Here is a 14306-nt window from a genome sequence, read left to right as displayed (position 1 = left end):
GGAAAAAAGGAGAGGAGGGGTGAGAGAAATAAGAATAGGTACCTGGCAAGGTTGTTATAAGATTCCAAGATAAAATATGTCACCTCCATACTCTAGCTAAACACCTGGACTCCTGGGTACCTATTCTCTTTGCAGTCACTGGCCCTGATAACCCATCTAAAAAGTGCCCTCAATCCTTCCCTGTCACTCAATCCTGTTCTATTTTCTCTGTTGCACTTACCACAGTCTGTTTAATTAAGCTCTTATTTAATTATTTGCTTGTAAAATATGTACTTTTAAATATTTGTTTAGAATATTAAGTTAATTAATTGTTCAGTTGTGTGGTCCTTCCTGCCTGGAACACAAGTCCCATGAGGGCACAGGCTTCCCCAGTCTTGGTCACTGCTGTTTTCCCAGCACTTTAGGCAATGCCTGCATCTAGTGGGCATTTTAAAAATAAAATTTCAATAAATGAATGCTGAATGAATGAATTGTAACTCATTTCATAAGCTCTAAAATGCTCCTTAGAAGTTATGGGTTATTATTACTCTTAAGGTCAGACCAAGAGCTGCAAATGAAACAGATATCCATGAGTTCGGGTGTTTAAGAAACAAGCTAGAAGAGTCTACCAAGAAGATTCCTGGGGTACAATGCCAAGTGCACGCCAACTAAAGTGCACAGAGATTGCCCTCGCCAGAGTTATCATCATTTTCATCATGGTCACCATTTATTGAAAGCTCGCTGTCTACTTGGCACTGCATTAAGAGGAGGAAAAACTATGATGGTAAGAAAAAATACTGACTTGCTCTTTAGATCATCTGTACATTTGTACGCACTTACACATGTGTTTGAAGTTGAGTTCTTTGGGAGTAGTGCAGACTGAACAAAGCAGCGGTATACGGCAGCCAGGTAACACATGCATATTCTCAGTTAATCCTCAGTGTTGTAACTTCTCTGTGTCAGTCAGCTATGGCCACAACCATGGTAGTTTGTGCATAGCAAACTACCCCTCAAAACCCAACGGTTTATATTAAAGAGCATTTCATGTTCTAGTTTCTGAGTCTACAGGCCAGTTTGGGAGGGGCTCAGCTTCAAGCCATAGGTAGTCTCCAGGCTGTTGATGGTCTCTAGTCTGTTCCACCTGTGTCCTCATTTTCCTTAGACAAGACACTACAATGTTCGTGTTCTTTCCATGGTAGGTCATAGATGCAAGAACCAAGCCAAACCTTGGAAGCACATTTATGGCCTCTGCTCACACCAAGTCCTTATCGTTCCATTGACCCAAGCAAGTTATATGGCGAAGCCCAACATCCATAAGGTAAGAAAATATATTCCTGTGCACATGTGTGCCCTGCAAGGTCACATGGAAGACCGAGGGTGTGAAGAATCAAGAACAACAATCCCATCTACTACAGCCCAACTTTACCCCATGGTGAAGCCGAGGCTTCAAACAGTTAAGCTATTTGTCTAAAGTCACAAGTGTGTGTGGAATGCATCTGGGTTTTGGACCCAGCTGTGTCTGACACCAAAGCTTGTGTGTTTACTATGCTGAACTCTGCTAAATGCAAGGTGAGCTAAGCCCCACAGGGAAGAGGGTCTTGGAGTTCAGCCTCAGAGGCTTCTCCTCCACCCAGCACAGTGTAAGAGCACCCAAGTTAACCAGAGATCACCTGTCTGCTCAAGGTCATGCCATGGGTCAGTGTCAAGGAGACACTGGAACGCTTTTTTCCTGCTCTTTGCACAATTCTCCCTGGGTAGAATCATGTGCTCTTGGCTTTAAAATGTTACCTAGTGGGTAATATTTTAAAATATTACCTAGAGGATAATATTTCTCTCTGAGAAATGTTACCAGAGGCTTTTGAAGCAGGCCCAGGAGACTCAGAGGTGACAAATAGTTCCCTTTTCACTTCCTGGAAATTTCTCCTAAATGTGCTTACTCTGCCAACCGTACCTGCAAAAGGAAGAGGCGAAGTTTACACCCAGCTGTTACCATGCAGCCCATCCAGACACCAGCACGCCCGGGCAACTCTGGCTGCTTTTGCAATGGAATCAAAGAGGGGGAAAATAATCAGCAGGGGAGCAAACTCTTGTTTAAATGCAAATACCTTTGAGAGGAAGCAACTGAGGGAAAGGAGATTATGAAAACCCCTGTTAAGAACACAGAGTTGGGACGAAGGCTGATAAACCATGCCAGTCCCCCAGCGGGATTGTCCCTGCTCCATCTCCCGTCAAAGTGGGAAACTCGTTTCCAGAAGCGATTTGCCAATGGTACACATCCCAGTCACCCCTAACAAGACTCTTAGAATGGAGCAGAGGGGACTTCCCGATGGGCAGAGAGCCTGTCAGAGCCGAGGGGTGCTGATGGATGGCTGAGCTGGTTTGCACTAGAATTTAAAGTGAAGGAAATGAAGGTTGAGAACTGGGGCCCAAGAGGGAGGTTTCAGAAGGCAATGTGGGTACATCTATCAGGCTCCCCAGAGAGGAGGATGTGTCAGGGGATGTGGATGGTGGGGAGGGCGTCTGGAAGCTCAATCAGAGGCAGCAATGCTTTAGAGCTTTCTAATAGGAATTATAGTAGATTTTCATTAGCTAATCTTGTTTTTATTAAAAATAAAACTATCCATTTTTAGCTAAAATGTGCTGAAGCTCGAGGATTTAACCACAAATGAGATTATATTTTATAATTATATTGCATCAAGGATTATTTTGTCCTGTAACCTTTTAAAAAGATACATTCCAACTAAAACTCATTTTGTAGCTGATCTCAGGGAAAGTGGGCAGAGACGGGAGGCATGGAGTGAGGGGAACGGCTGGGAACACTCGGAATCACCCCTGCCCCGATCTGAGCCACTGTTGGACTGTGGGTGTTATGCAGGCACATAGGTAGAGGTTCTGTGCATCATCTCAAAACACAGTTATCTGTAAGCACTGCAGGAAGAGACATGGGGGGAAAGCAAGGACTGTGGCTCCAGGGCAGCTCACCATCCAGGCTGTGAGTTTCTAGAAGGATTCCTGTGACTTGGCAAAAGGGCACCAAACTAAGTGTCAAAAGACCTGAGTTAGAGTCCCATCTTTAACATAATAAAGTCATGCAACATTGGGCAAGTCATTTCACTTTTCTTAGCCTTGGCCTCAGTTTCCATATCTGTAAAATTGGGTGGTTGAGAGTGCTTGAGAGTGCTAACTAAGATGACCGGGGTTTTCCCCATCATTCGTTGAGCACTTAATGGTTACAAACTGAGGTTACCAACTGAAAAACTGTGGGCCACATCCTGGCAGCAGCCATGTCTTATTTGCATGTTTAAAAAAATAAATGTGAGCCAGTATTTTAAGATTAGGCAATCTCACATAAAAATCCAGATTTCTGGTTTCTCTTGAAAAAGAAAAAAATCAGATCTGGCAACACTGAGACCTACAGTGTTACAGTCAGCTGCAGCAAACTGACCCATTTGGCCTCAATCTCCACTGCTCCACGTGTCCCTAATCTCAGGACCAAGCGTCATTTGCCCATTTATCAGAGAAACTATGTTTTATCTTACTGTATGATAGAAATTTGGAAAGCACTGTGTATTTATTCCCCACAATGACTGTAAGCAGCAGGCATTATCTTCACTCCCGTTTTACAGATAAGGAAACTGAGACTTCTTGCTTTTCTGCCTAAATAGAACTATCCGTGCTTCATGTTGATTGGCACTTGCTCAAGGCCACACAGGTAGTAAGTGATAGAGACCAGATTTGATTCCAGACTGCCTGCCTGAAAGCCCCTGCTTATAACTACTTTGCTACCCTGCTGGTCTAGAAAAGACACCCTTAAACATGTTAACTTTATTCAGATCACAGCACTGAGGTTCAGGGAGATGGTAGACCACCTGAGTTTCTTTTTCCACATCTCACTTGTTGCTAGAGATAACTGACCTGCCCAAGGATCAAAGCCATGAATGAAAAAGACAGAGAAAATGAGAGCTGAAGGGGCCCAAGGAGATGATTCAGTCGGAGGTCTGCATTTTAAGAAGGGGAAACAGACACTTGCAAAGGTTAAGTGACTTGCTTGTGGTCACATATTGCTTAGAAATATCAACGCTAGGACTAGATTAGGAAAATGAAGTGAGGAAATTATTTAGCTTGCCAGATATATTTTAGGCTCCCAAACTCACTTAGGTTGCAAATGTGTGGATTTTCCAGTACAAATGTGTTGAGAGGCAGTGAGAATTACTGGGGAGTTGCCTCCATTTTCCCCTTTGTTCTTGATAGAAATCGTCCCCAGAATCTTACCAAAGCAATAATGTAGCCTTTTGGAGACATAGAATGTCAGAAGAACAAATGTCATCATCTACAACAATCATTTCATTTTACAGGTGAGAAAACCAAGACCCATAGGTGAGGGCACTTGTCCAAGACTGTTGGCACAGAGCTAGACAGGAACCATTCCCTGCCTCGCATTCCGAGCTACATCGCTTGGTGCTGGTTCTGCCGTTAGATTCTCACCTGCTCGGCTTGAGTTTCATCTTGGGAAGCATTTTAATGATGTTGTTCAGAGGCTCTGCACCTCATTCCTCAGGGGCTCACGATGGTCTAAAAAATGCTCACAGCTGGATTAATAAGAGAAGCAGCACCTCTGAGTTCCTTCACTTCGGCAGGAGGGAAGGAAATGCAGCTGTTTCCCTCTCCACAACCCAGATGCTCCCAGGGAAGTGAAGATGGTCCTCGCTTTCCTTTGCTTTCCCGCCTGACCAGAATTATGTGTTGGGCATCTAGATGCCTCCCCCTCAAGCAGCCTTCCCTTACTCCCCACTGGAGTCAGCCTTCCCTCCTCTGAGCCCTGTCGGCGGAGAAGCTATGGCACACTTGCAGACTAGATATTGCTGATCCCCTCAGCGATGTTAGAAGCTGCTTGAAGGCAAGGACCAAAGCTGATTCATTTCTGTCCCCAGTTCCCAGCAGCGGTGCACCTTGCCCAGTCATAAAACTAGTTGCTCCCATTTATTCCAGGATTGCAACAGACCAAGTTCTGGGCTAAGCACTTTATCTTAAAATGGCATATTTTATCTCAGTGAATCCTCAAAGCCACTCTGCAAGGAAGGTATTTCTATACACATTTTATGGATTAGGACACTGAAAGTCAACCAGTTTACGGACTTTATTACAGCATTAATAAATTCAAAACTCCCCATTATGTGTTGCTCTCCTTCCCTCACCCTTCACCGTCTACACTCCTCCAAAGTCCTCAAACTTACCCAGCTTCCTTCTGCCTCAGGGCTTCATCTGAACAGATTCCTTTGTCTCCATTATGCCCCCATTTTCCACCCAGTGCAGCCTCTCCTGACCCTTAAACTAGTTCGTGCCCTCTTGGAATTTGCTCTCATAGCTTCCCTGACTTTTGGTTCATGGCATTTGCCACATTTTGTAATTCAATATATCGTGGGATTATGCAGTTCCCTTCTGTCTCCTCCATCAGTATAAGCTCCTTGGGGACAGACCCCATATCCGTTTTGCTTGTCATTTTGTCCCCAGTGCCTGGTCAGGTGCCCGGCATAAAGTAGGCACCCAGTAAACATTTATTGAAGGAATGACCGTCTGACTTTAAAGCATATGCCCTAGTTACCATGCAAAGCAGAAAAAGTAGGTGGTCACTAATGACTGTATCAATGAGAGAAGAGTTGGAGGAGATGATCAGCCACAAGGTGCCAGCTAGGAAAGACCAAATACTCGGCTAGTAGAAAATATGAAGACCCAACAGGCGGCTGGTTCGCTTTCAGCAAAGTAGGCTTCCTGTATGGCAATCATGAAAATGATTTGCTCTCCCACTTTCTCTTTTCAGTAACTGCTGGGAGCCCACGACTAGAACAGCCGTCAACTGCAAATGAAGGAACAGCTCAGCTCATGTCAGAACGGAGTCTTTAAGGGTGTCTCTATTACTTCCTCCAAGCACTTCACACCCAGCCTCCTGGAAGGGCTGCTCCATCAGCCCAGCCCCTGAAATCACGTGGGTGATCTTTTTTTTTTTCTTTTCCAAATTGTGTTTTCAAACTTTCACTTAAAGGAAGATGACGGGTGGGAGTTTATGACCTGAAGTGACAGGAAAATCAATAGCAGGCTTTCAGAGTCATTCTGGATAAAAGGCCCAGGGGTCACATGATAGAAAGGAAGGGGAAGGGAGGGACAGTGGGGAATCCGCTGGAGGCCTCCCAGGTCTTCTCAGAAGGTGTGCTCCCTTTGCCCTGGGGGTGGGAAGGAATCGGCACACACAGATGAAAGGGGTGGCTAGATAGAGCCCCAAGCCTAAAGCTTATGTATTGAGTCCTAGAACGTGGAGGCTGGGAGGCGCCTGTGAAATGGATCACATCCTAGCCCTTCGTTTTATTCAATATGTCTGCCAAAAGCCCAGTAAGTCAGACTTACTACCCGCAGTAAGTCAACCCAGGGGGCAGACCAGGACCCTGGGTTCCTGATTCCCACACCAGGGTCTTACCATTACATCAGGAGAGTCCAATGTGTGAGGCACAATAATGGCCCCCCAAATATGTCCATGTCCTAACCCCAGAACCTGTGAATATGCTACCTGACATGGCAAGACTTTGCAGATGTGATTAAGTTAGGATCTTGAGATGGGGAGATTATCCTGGGTTATCTGGATAGGTCCAATGTAATCACAAGGGTCCTTATGAGAGGGAGGCAGGAGGGTCAGAGTAAGAGGAGATGTGATGACAGAAGCAGAGATGGACCCAGGCAGCCTCCAGAGGTTGGAAAAGGCAAAGCAAGGGATTGTCCCCCTACAGTCTCCAGAAGAACCATAGCTGCCAGCCTATTTTAGACTCCTGACCTCCAGAACTGTAAAGTAATAACTCTGTGTTGCATTAAGACACTAAGTTTGTGGTGATTTGTTATAGCTGCAATCAGAAAGTAATACATCCTGTGATACCACTCAACCCACATGCTAATCCTGCAAATCCCCCAGAGACAGGAAGAGTCAGGGAGTGCATCCATACTTGAGTGGCACTATGTCATAGTGATTATGAGCACACACTGCAGAAACAAGCCCAAAGACCATCCACAGGAGAATGGATAGATACATCGTACATACTCACACACTGCAGAAAAGCATACGACGGTTCAAAAGAACAAACTTCTGAAACACGCAACGACATGGATGAAGCAATGACATTGGAGAGAAAGAAGCCAAGACACAAAAAGATTATGTAATGAATGATTCCAGTTGCATAAAATTCAAGCACAGACTGGGGACTTCCCTGGCGGTCCAGTGGTTAGGATTCTGCTCTTCCACTGCAGGGGACACAAGTTCGATCCCTGGTTGGGGTACTGAGATCCCATCTGCTGCCTGGCGCAGCCAGAAAAAAAAAAAGAAAACAAAATTCAAGCACAGACAAAGCAAATCTATGGTGATAAAAATAAAAAATGGTGGTTATCCTGGAGGGAGAGTATCAAAGACAAGAGTGATAAAAAGAGCCAGTTGGGACTGGAAATGTTCCCTATCATGATCTGCTTACATATGGTATACATACCTAAAACTCCACTGTGCAGTGTGCTTGGGATTCGCTCCCTTCCCTATAAGTTATACTGCAGTTTAATCTCAGCTCCAGCATTGCCTGTGTGACTTTGGGCAGGTTACCAAGCTCATCTGTGACTGCATTTCTCATCTGTGTAATGGGAATATTAACAGCTCCTGCCTCATAGAGTTGCTGTGGGTTAGTATATATAAAGTGCTTACCACTGGGCCTGACACATGGTAAGTGCTTCCTAAACCCTGCTCATTGTTCCTTGGGTGTGAATGCAGGGGTGAGCTGGAGCCAGTGCCCACCTGCACATGGGAGCCGATCTTGTGCCTCGCCTCCCAACTCCACAATCACACATTATGCTGGAAGCACAAAAAAAATCAGCCGTGGTGGGAGTATTTACACCCCCACTACTGGCCAAAGCGGCAAGTCAGTGCCTTTTGTGTTGCCTTGTTTGGAGAGCCCACATACCGCTGTGTACATGGCTGACACCAGACCCTCTCTGGACAGTGTTTCACTTTAGGAAAGGGGAAGAGAAGATGGGGGACCTGTGGTGACGAAAGCAGGACCTGCCACCTCCTCTCCACTCCTCACTGGCCCAGGAGGCTGGAAGGCGCTCAAAGAGCCAGCCTCTAGAGACTTGAGTATGGGCCTCGTGATGGCATCAGAGTCCCCCACCAATGTCTCTTTTCTCTTCTCTCACCCCTGGGCTTTAGCCACTTAACCCAGCTTTTCAGACCCCATCTCCCCTTAATATGTGCCTTGTGAGAGGCCTGGCCCACCTTCCCACCCATCCCCTAGCACCAGGGACCCCTCCAGCCAACCCCTCCCCAGCCCTCAGAGAACTGCCCAGAGTCACACTCCCTGTTCCTTCTCTGCCTGGAACCAACTGCCCTCAGATCCTCTTTGAATCAGCTCTTTCTCATCCTTAATGTCTTAGCTCAAAGGTCACCTCTTCAGAGAAGCCCTCCTTGGCCTCACTCTCTCACTCTCCATCACGCTACTCATCACTGACTGAAATTCTTGTATGTGTGACTGTCTGCCTATTTAGTGTCTGATTCCCAACTAGGACGTTAATTCCAGGATACACACTATTTTCATCATCCCTATTCTATATATCAAGAAACCGAGGACTGCAGAAGTTAAATAATTTACCCATATGGTCACAAAGCCAAGAAGTGACAGAGCTGGGATTTGAACCCATACAAGCCGACATGCTTAGCTGCTCTGTCATGATGGACTGCCAGAAAAGCAGGGCAGTGTAGGCAACTGGTGAGTCCAGAGAGAAGTCAGGTGAGCAGGAGCCTAGGTTGGGTGTAGGGGGTGAATAAGGGGCACACCTGCCAAGCTAAGGAGTTTGACTGTCTGGCTGGAAGTAAGTTTGACGTCCCAAGGCCAGTGAGTAACAAGGTGTAGAGAGCAATAAAAGGCCCATCGGAGGCGTCGAAGCAGTGCGTGCAGAATGTGCCTTTATTCACTTATTTATAGAGGATGAGAAATTACTCAAGGGCCCATGCTTTGAACTACCAGCGCCTTCTCTTCTCCTGCAGCAGGTCAGTTGGTATGATTAGCTGGCACCGGGGAAGGAAGCCAAATTCTCTGCTTTTCTCTGAGACTCGCAGACTCCCTGTTACAGGGCCTTCCCCAAGCCAGGAAATCAGTCCTTTGGCCAGAGAAGCATTGGCTCCATGCAGGAAAGCGGGGATCAGGAGTGGGAATGGGGGAAGCCAGCTGGGGCAGTGAAAAGAGTACTGGACAGGAGGAATCCTCAAGCCCCATAGGACCATGTCGAGCGCTTAGCACAGTGCCTGACACGTACTGAGCGCTCAGGAAATGCTTGGTGGCGGTGGTGGTCCCAGGTCTCTGTGACCTTAGGCAAGTCATAGCCTTTCTGTGTTCCCCTTCCCTCATATGCAGAAGACAGTTGAAAAGAATTGCCTGCTGGGCCCTCCTCTCAGAAAAGCTAGGGGGTGCTCAGCACAGTGAGTGGTAGCAGCCTCATAAATGCTTATGGAATGACTATAGTGCGTGTTAACCGTAAAAACCTTTAAAAACCTAAGTTGTTATTTCAACAGCCATCTGAAAATACGATAAGATGTCTGGGCAGGTGCTGAGGTCCCCTCACTGGGTTCACTCCGAGAGCAGCTGGGAGGGGAGACGTTGGCATGGAGTGCCAGCTGGGGCTCCCCTCTGGGGACAGTGCTATTTAGAGCATTGGCTTTAGAGCCCAACAGTGAGAGTTCAACTCCCAGCCCAGCTACCTGTTAGCTGTGTGGTTTTAAGTTCCTTCCTCTCCCGGATCCTTGGTTCCCTCTCCTCAAAAATGGCAATAATAACAGTAACTGCCTTATATGATTGTTTGGAAAATTCCTTGATACAACGGACAAGTAACTGACATATTGGGCCATTAACACGAAATGGCTTTTTTTCCTTCTATTTCTGCCTCTAGTTGTACCCAGTTAGATCCATCATCTTACCCACTTGATGATGATCACTTCAGCAGATGCCAAACATTCTGGTCATTTAAAGCCCATTTCTTCCCTCCTCCTATTGTGGGTTGGACCGATGGCTCAAGAAACAGGACCAGAAGTGGGCAGGGGCTTGGTCTGCTCATTCATGCCCCCTCCTCCCGGCACCTCCCTCCTTCTCTGAGTCTGGGTCTTTCCTTCCTCCTCTGACATCTAGTGTCCAAGGTGGGTAGCTGATGTGTCACCCATCTGACCTCCTGGGGGTGGGGGGAAGTGTCCCTGGCCTCCCAGAGGGTCAGCGACTTTCCACGAGGTGCTAGTGGTCTCTGCGGATGTGGTGATCCTTGTTTTGGTGGTGCGTCTTCTTTTCTTAGGGTGGTATTTAACTTCACTTAACGGCAGCTCTGCAGACCCCCCAGAGAGCAGCAGCCTACTCTTCCTCAGCCCTGCCAGGAGTCCATGATGGCCCTTCTCCTCTCTTGCCAGCTTCAGGCCCTGCCGTGTGAAGGAAGCCTCCAGGCTCCTTCACATGGAGCTGCAGGACCCAGGCCTTTGGGTCCTTAAGCACCTACTACACACCAGCTCCCTACTCACTGTAGGGGAGGGAAGATTTTTCCTCAACCCTTTTAAGGTCCCTGACTGGGTCTGAAAATTAAACTGACAGCCAAATTAACAGGAGAAAAGCATACATATATATTTAAGTAAGTTTTACACGCAAGCCTTCCAAAGGAAATGAAGACCTGAGGAAATGATTAAACCCGCATCTTTTTAAAATTTTTAAAATTTTATATATTTATTAATTTTTTACGGTACGCAGGCCTCTCATTGTTGTGGCCTCTCCCACTGCGGAGCACAGGCTCCGGACGCACAGACCCAGCTGCCATGGCTCACGGGCCCAGCCGCTCTGCGGCATGTGGGATCTTCCTGGACCGGGGCACAAACCTGTGTCCCCTGCATTGGCAGGCAGACTCTCGACCACTGCGCCACCAGGGAAGCCCTAAACCCGCATCTTTTCATGCTAGGTTTCATAAAGAGTGGACATCGTGGAGGAATATGGCAGGTCGAGGAGTATGAAGCCAGTGTAGGGAACTGGAGGAAACTTAGCAAGGCCAGTGCATTTGGATTCTTCTCCATGATCCTTTGTCTTCAGAGATGAGGATGCCCCTTTCCTCAGGGTGCAGGCAGGCAGAGGCCGGGTCAGTGGCAAACAGCTAAATTGCCACAAGCACTCAGCATCTTGTCCGTTGTAAACTGTAGCAGCGCTTCCGCGAGGGGCTGCAGCTAGCAGGTGAGGGACTCGGGGCGCCCTGAGAGGAGAAGGGCTCTCATATGAGTGCCTTGTGACCCATCTCAGGGGAGGGAGGATGGGGTCAGAGTGACCTTCCTGCTTCTGCTGTCTTCTCAAACTCCTTCGGCCTAAAATGTTCAGCATGCCAAGGTGCTCTCTATGGGGGTAGGTGTCCTGAACCCCCCTCATCACTCAGTTGGGCCAGGCTGCTCCAGCCGTCCTCCCTGCCTTCCTCAGCACCAGTCTCCACATTCACAACCGCCCCCAGAATCCGGGGACCCAGGCTGAGTGCACCCACACTGGCTCACCACGTTCACGGTGGCGTAGACTCTGCCGCTCAGCAAATGTCCACCTGTGAAACTCTGTCCACCAGAGTGACCTGTCAGTCTCGCCTTCTTGCCGGACCGCCCCCATACTGCAGGAGGGATTCCCTGGGAGTCCTCCCACCCTCCACCCTTTGACTGGCCTCTGGGGTGTGTGGTACGAGGGAGGGGAGCCGGGGGAGCTCTCAGGGGAGCGCTGCTCCCCACGAGGCTGAGGCCGCAATTCTGCCCCTCTCCTTGGTTTTCGATTACAAACCAGAAGGGGAATGCGGGGCTGGTGGGGGGTGGCTGGACTAATCTGCTGCCTTCCAGTGGGCCCTGGGGGGTGGGAGTCTGGACACTGCTGCTGGCAGTCCTCATCAGAACAGGGAGAAAGCAGCACTTCTGGATTCTCTACTCTGAACTCTAGGCGTCAGTTCAAGGGGGAAAGGACAAGTTCCCTCAACATCCTGTTATGCGGAGAAGTGTTTACTGCAGCAAATAGCAAGTGCTCACCTCAATTCCAGTGTTAGCTGCTCGACCCTCCTCTGACTGCCTTCTCCTGGGCCCCTTGTCCACATGCCCCAGTCTACCGAGCTTCCTCCCACTCTTCAGACCTGCCTCTGGGTCCTCCCACATTCCATCCCCTCTCCCTCCTCCCCTAGCTCAGCTGGAGGGTGGCACCCTCAGGGAAGCCCTTCCTGACCATCCCTGCATGAGGCACTCCTACTAGGTATTCCCATACCCGTCCTGTCCTGTTAGAATGCATTTTTCCAGAGAAAGAGAGCTTATATGAGGAATCTAAAAAGAAATGGTACAAACGAACTTATTTACAAAACAGAAACAGACTAGAGACTCACAGACTTGGAGAACAAATTTATGGTTGGGAGGTGGGGCGCAGGGGGAAGGATGGGGAGAAGGGATAGTTAGAGAGTGTGGGCTTGACATGTACACACTGCTCTATTTAAAATGGATAACCAACAGGGACCTACCGTATAGCACAGGGAGCTCTGCTCAATATTATGTGACAACCTAAATGGGAAAAGAATCTGAAAAAGAATAGACACATGTATATGTGTAACTGAAATACTTTGTGGTACACCTGAAACTATCACAACATTGTTAATCAACTATACTCCAGTATAAGATAAAAAGTTTAAAAAAATGCATTTTTCTCACAGGCTTATTTTTCAGTTTCTGCTACTAGAAAGAGGAACATGTCTACTGAGTTCTCCAAGGCCTTTACTGCTAGCACAGTGGCTGGTACAGAAAACTGCTCAATACCTGTTTGTTGAATGGAAAAAAATAATAATTAGCTGTTCTTTTTTAAGGCAATTTACTGGTAAAGCTCCCATGTCCTGGGGGGTTGGGAGACCTAAGGCCTGGACAACCTGAAGCCCTCTGCTCTTCCCTTTAAAGAGGCAAGGAAACCCCTGAGCAGAGGACATAGGCTCCCCCTTGCCCTGCCTTTCTGCGACTCTCCCCCAGGGTGCTCGCTGTCAGCAGATTTGATGAGGCCTAGGGAGCTATGTGGAAAGAGAAAGGAAAAGAAAGAGTCTCAAACCTAACTCTATGAAGCTAAAAGGTCACCAGGGCCCATTTCTCCCCTAAGGTTTCAGGCCTCCCTCCCTCCTGTCTGTGTTAATGAGGCAGTTACTAACTAACGTTCCATCTGAGAACAACCAAGTTGGTTAAGGGCTTGGGACCAAGTCTGCGGCCATTAACCAGCTAATAGGTGAGAAAGAATGCGTGGGCCAGCACTTGGATGGCCGTCAGACACTGCTGGGCCGTGCAGCAAAGTAGATCCTCCTTTTAAATCTCTTCCTTGGCCACCCTCTGGTCATGTGACCTTTGCTAAGTCAGGGAAGCTCTCAGAACCTGATCAGCAAACAGGGATTCATTCATTCCACAAATATCTGCTGAGCACCCACTGTGTGCCAGGGCCAGACAGAGATTTCACTCTTTCCATTTTCCAGTGGTTTTAAGGAGACGAACTACTGACTCAGATGCTTCCAGGGCCTAGACAGATAATGGAAATGAAGAGGTAGGGGGAAAACTGTGGTGTGCCTGCCTGGTCTAAAGGGACAGCAGATACTCAGCTCCAGCTGGTTGTTGCCAGGAACTTCCATTACTTTTAGAAAATCTGAAAACCTGTGTTTTTATGTGAAGATCTTACAATTTTTCAATGTTGGCAACTAATTCAAAATTTTAAAAATTTCCATGCAAGTCAAACACATGGGCTAGGTTTGTCTTGCTAGATGCTAGCTGGTGACCCCCGGGAAAGGCTATGAAGTAACTGATGTGATACACCCAGCTCAGAGTCTCTTGCCTTAGCTTAGCTTTTATCAGTACACCTGTGATTTATAATACATACCCAGGGCTTCCCTGGTGGCGCAGTGGTTGAGAATCTGCCTGCCAATGCAGGGGACATGGGTTCAAGCCCTGGTCTGGGAAGATCCCACATGCCGCGGGGCAGCTAGGCCCGTGAGCCACAACTACTGAGCCTGTGCACGTCTGGAGCCTGTGCTCTGCAACAAGAGAGGCCGCGATAGTGAGAGGCCCGCACAGCGTGATGAAGAGTGGCCCCCGCTTGCGGCAACTAGAGAAAGCCCTCGCACAGAAACTAAGACCCAAGACAGCCAAAAAAACAAATAAATATATAATACATAGCCAGTTCCCAGAGAGCTCTTAGCCCAGAAGGGGAAATGGGGTATACATATGTAAAGGTAGGAGCTATAGTCGAAAATGTTCATGTGAA

General features: G+C 47.8%; 1 long non-coding RNA gene across 1 annotated transcript in view; it reads left to right on the top strand.

Moving 5' to 3' along the window:
• The window catches only part of LOC112409822 (uncharacterized), a 34912-nt gene extending 28315 nt beyond the window's left edge, over positions 1-6597 (top strand). The window contains exons 2-4 of the long non-coding RNA XR_003005236.1: positions 535-763; positions 1179-1297; positions 5798-6597. This is a non-coding gene — a long non-coding RNA (uncharacterized LOC112409822). The remainder of the gene's footprint in view (positions 1-534; positions 764-1178; positions 1298-5797) is intronic.
• The last annotated feature ends 7709 nt before the right edge of the window (positions 6598-14306 follow it).

The sequence above is a fragment of the Neophocaena asiaeorientalis genome, unplaced genomic scaffold, assembly GCF_003031525.2.
Source record: "Neophocaena asiaeorientalis asiaeorientalis breed wild unplaced genomic scaffold, Neophocaena_asiaeorientalis_V1.1 scaffold336, whole genome shotgun sequence".
In the NCBI taxonomy this organism is placed as follows: Eukaryota; Metazoa; Chordata; class Mammalia; order Artiodactyla; family Phocoenidae; genus Neophocaena; species Neophocaena asiaeorientalis.
The sequence above is the reverse complement of the archived record's forward strand: the minus strand, read 5'-3'. Positions and strand labels throughout refer to the sequence as shown.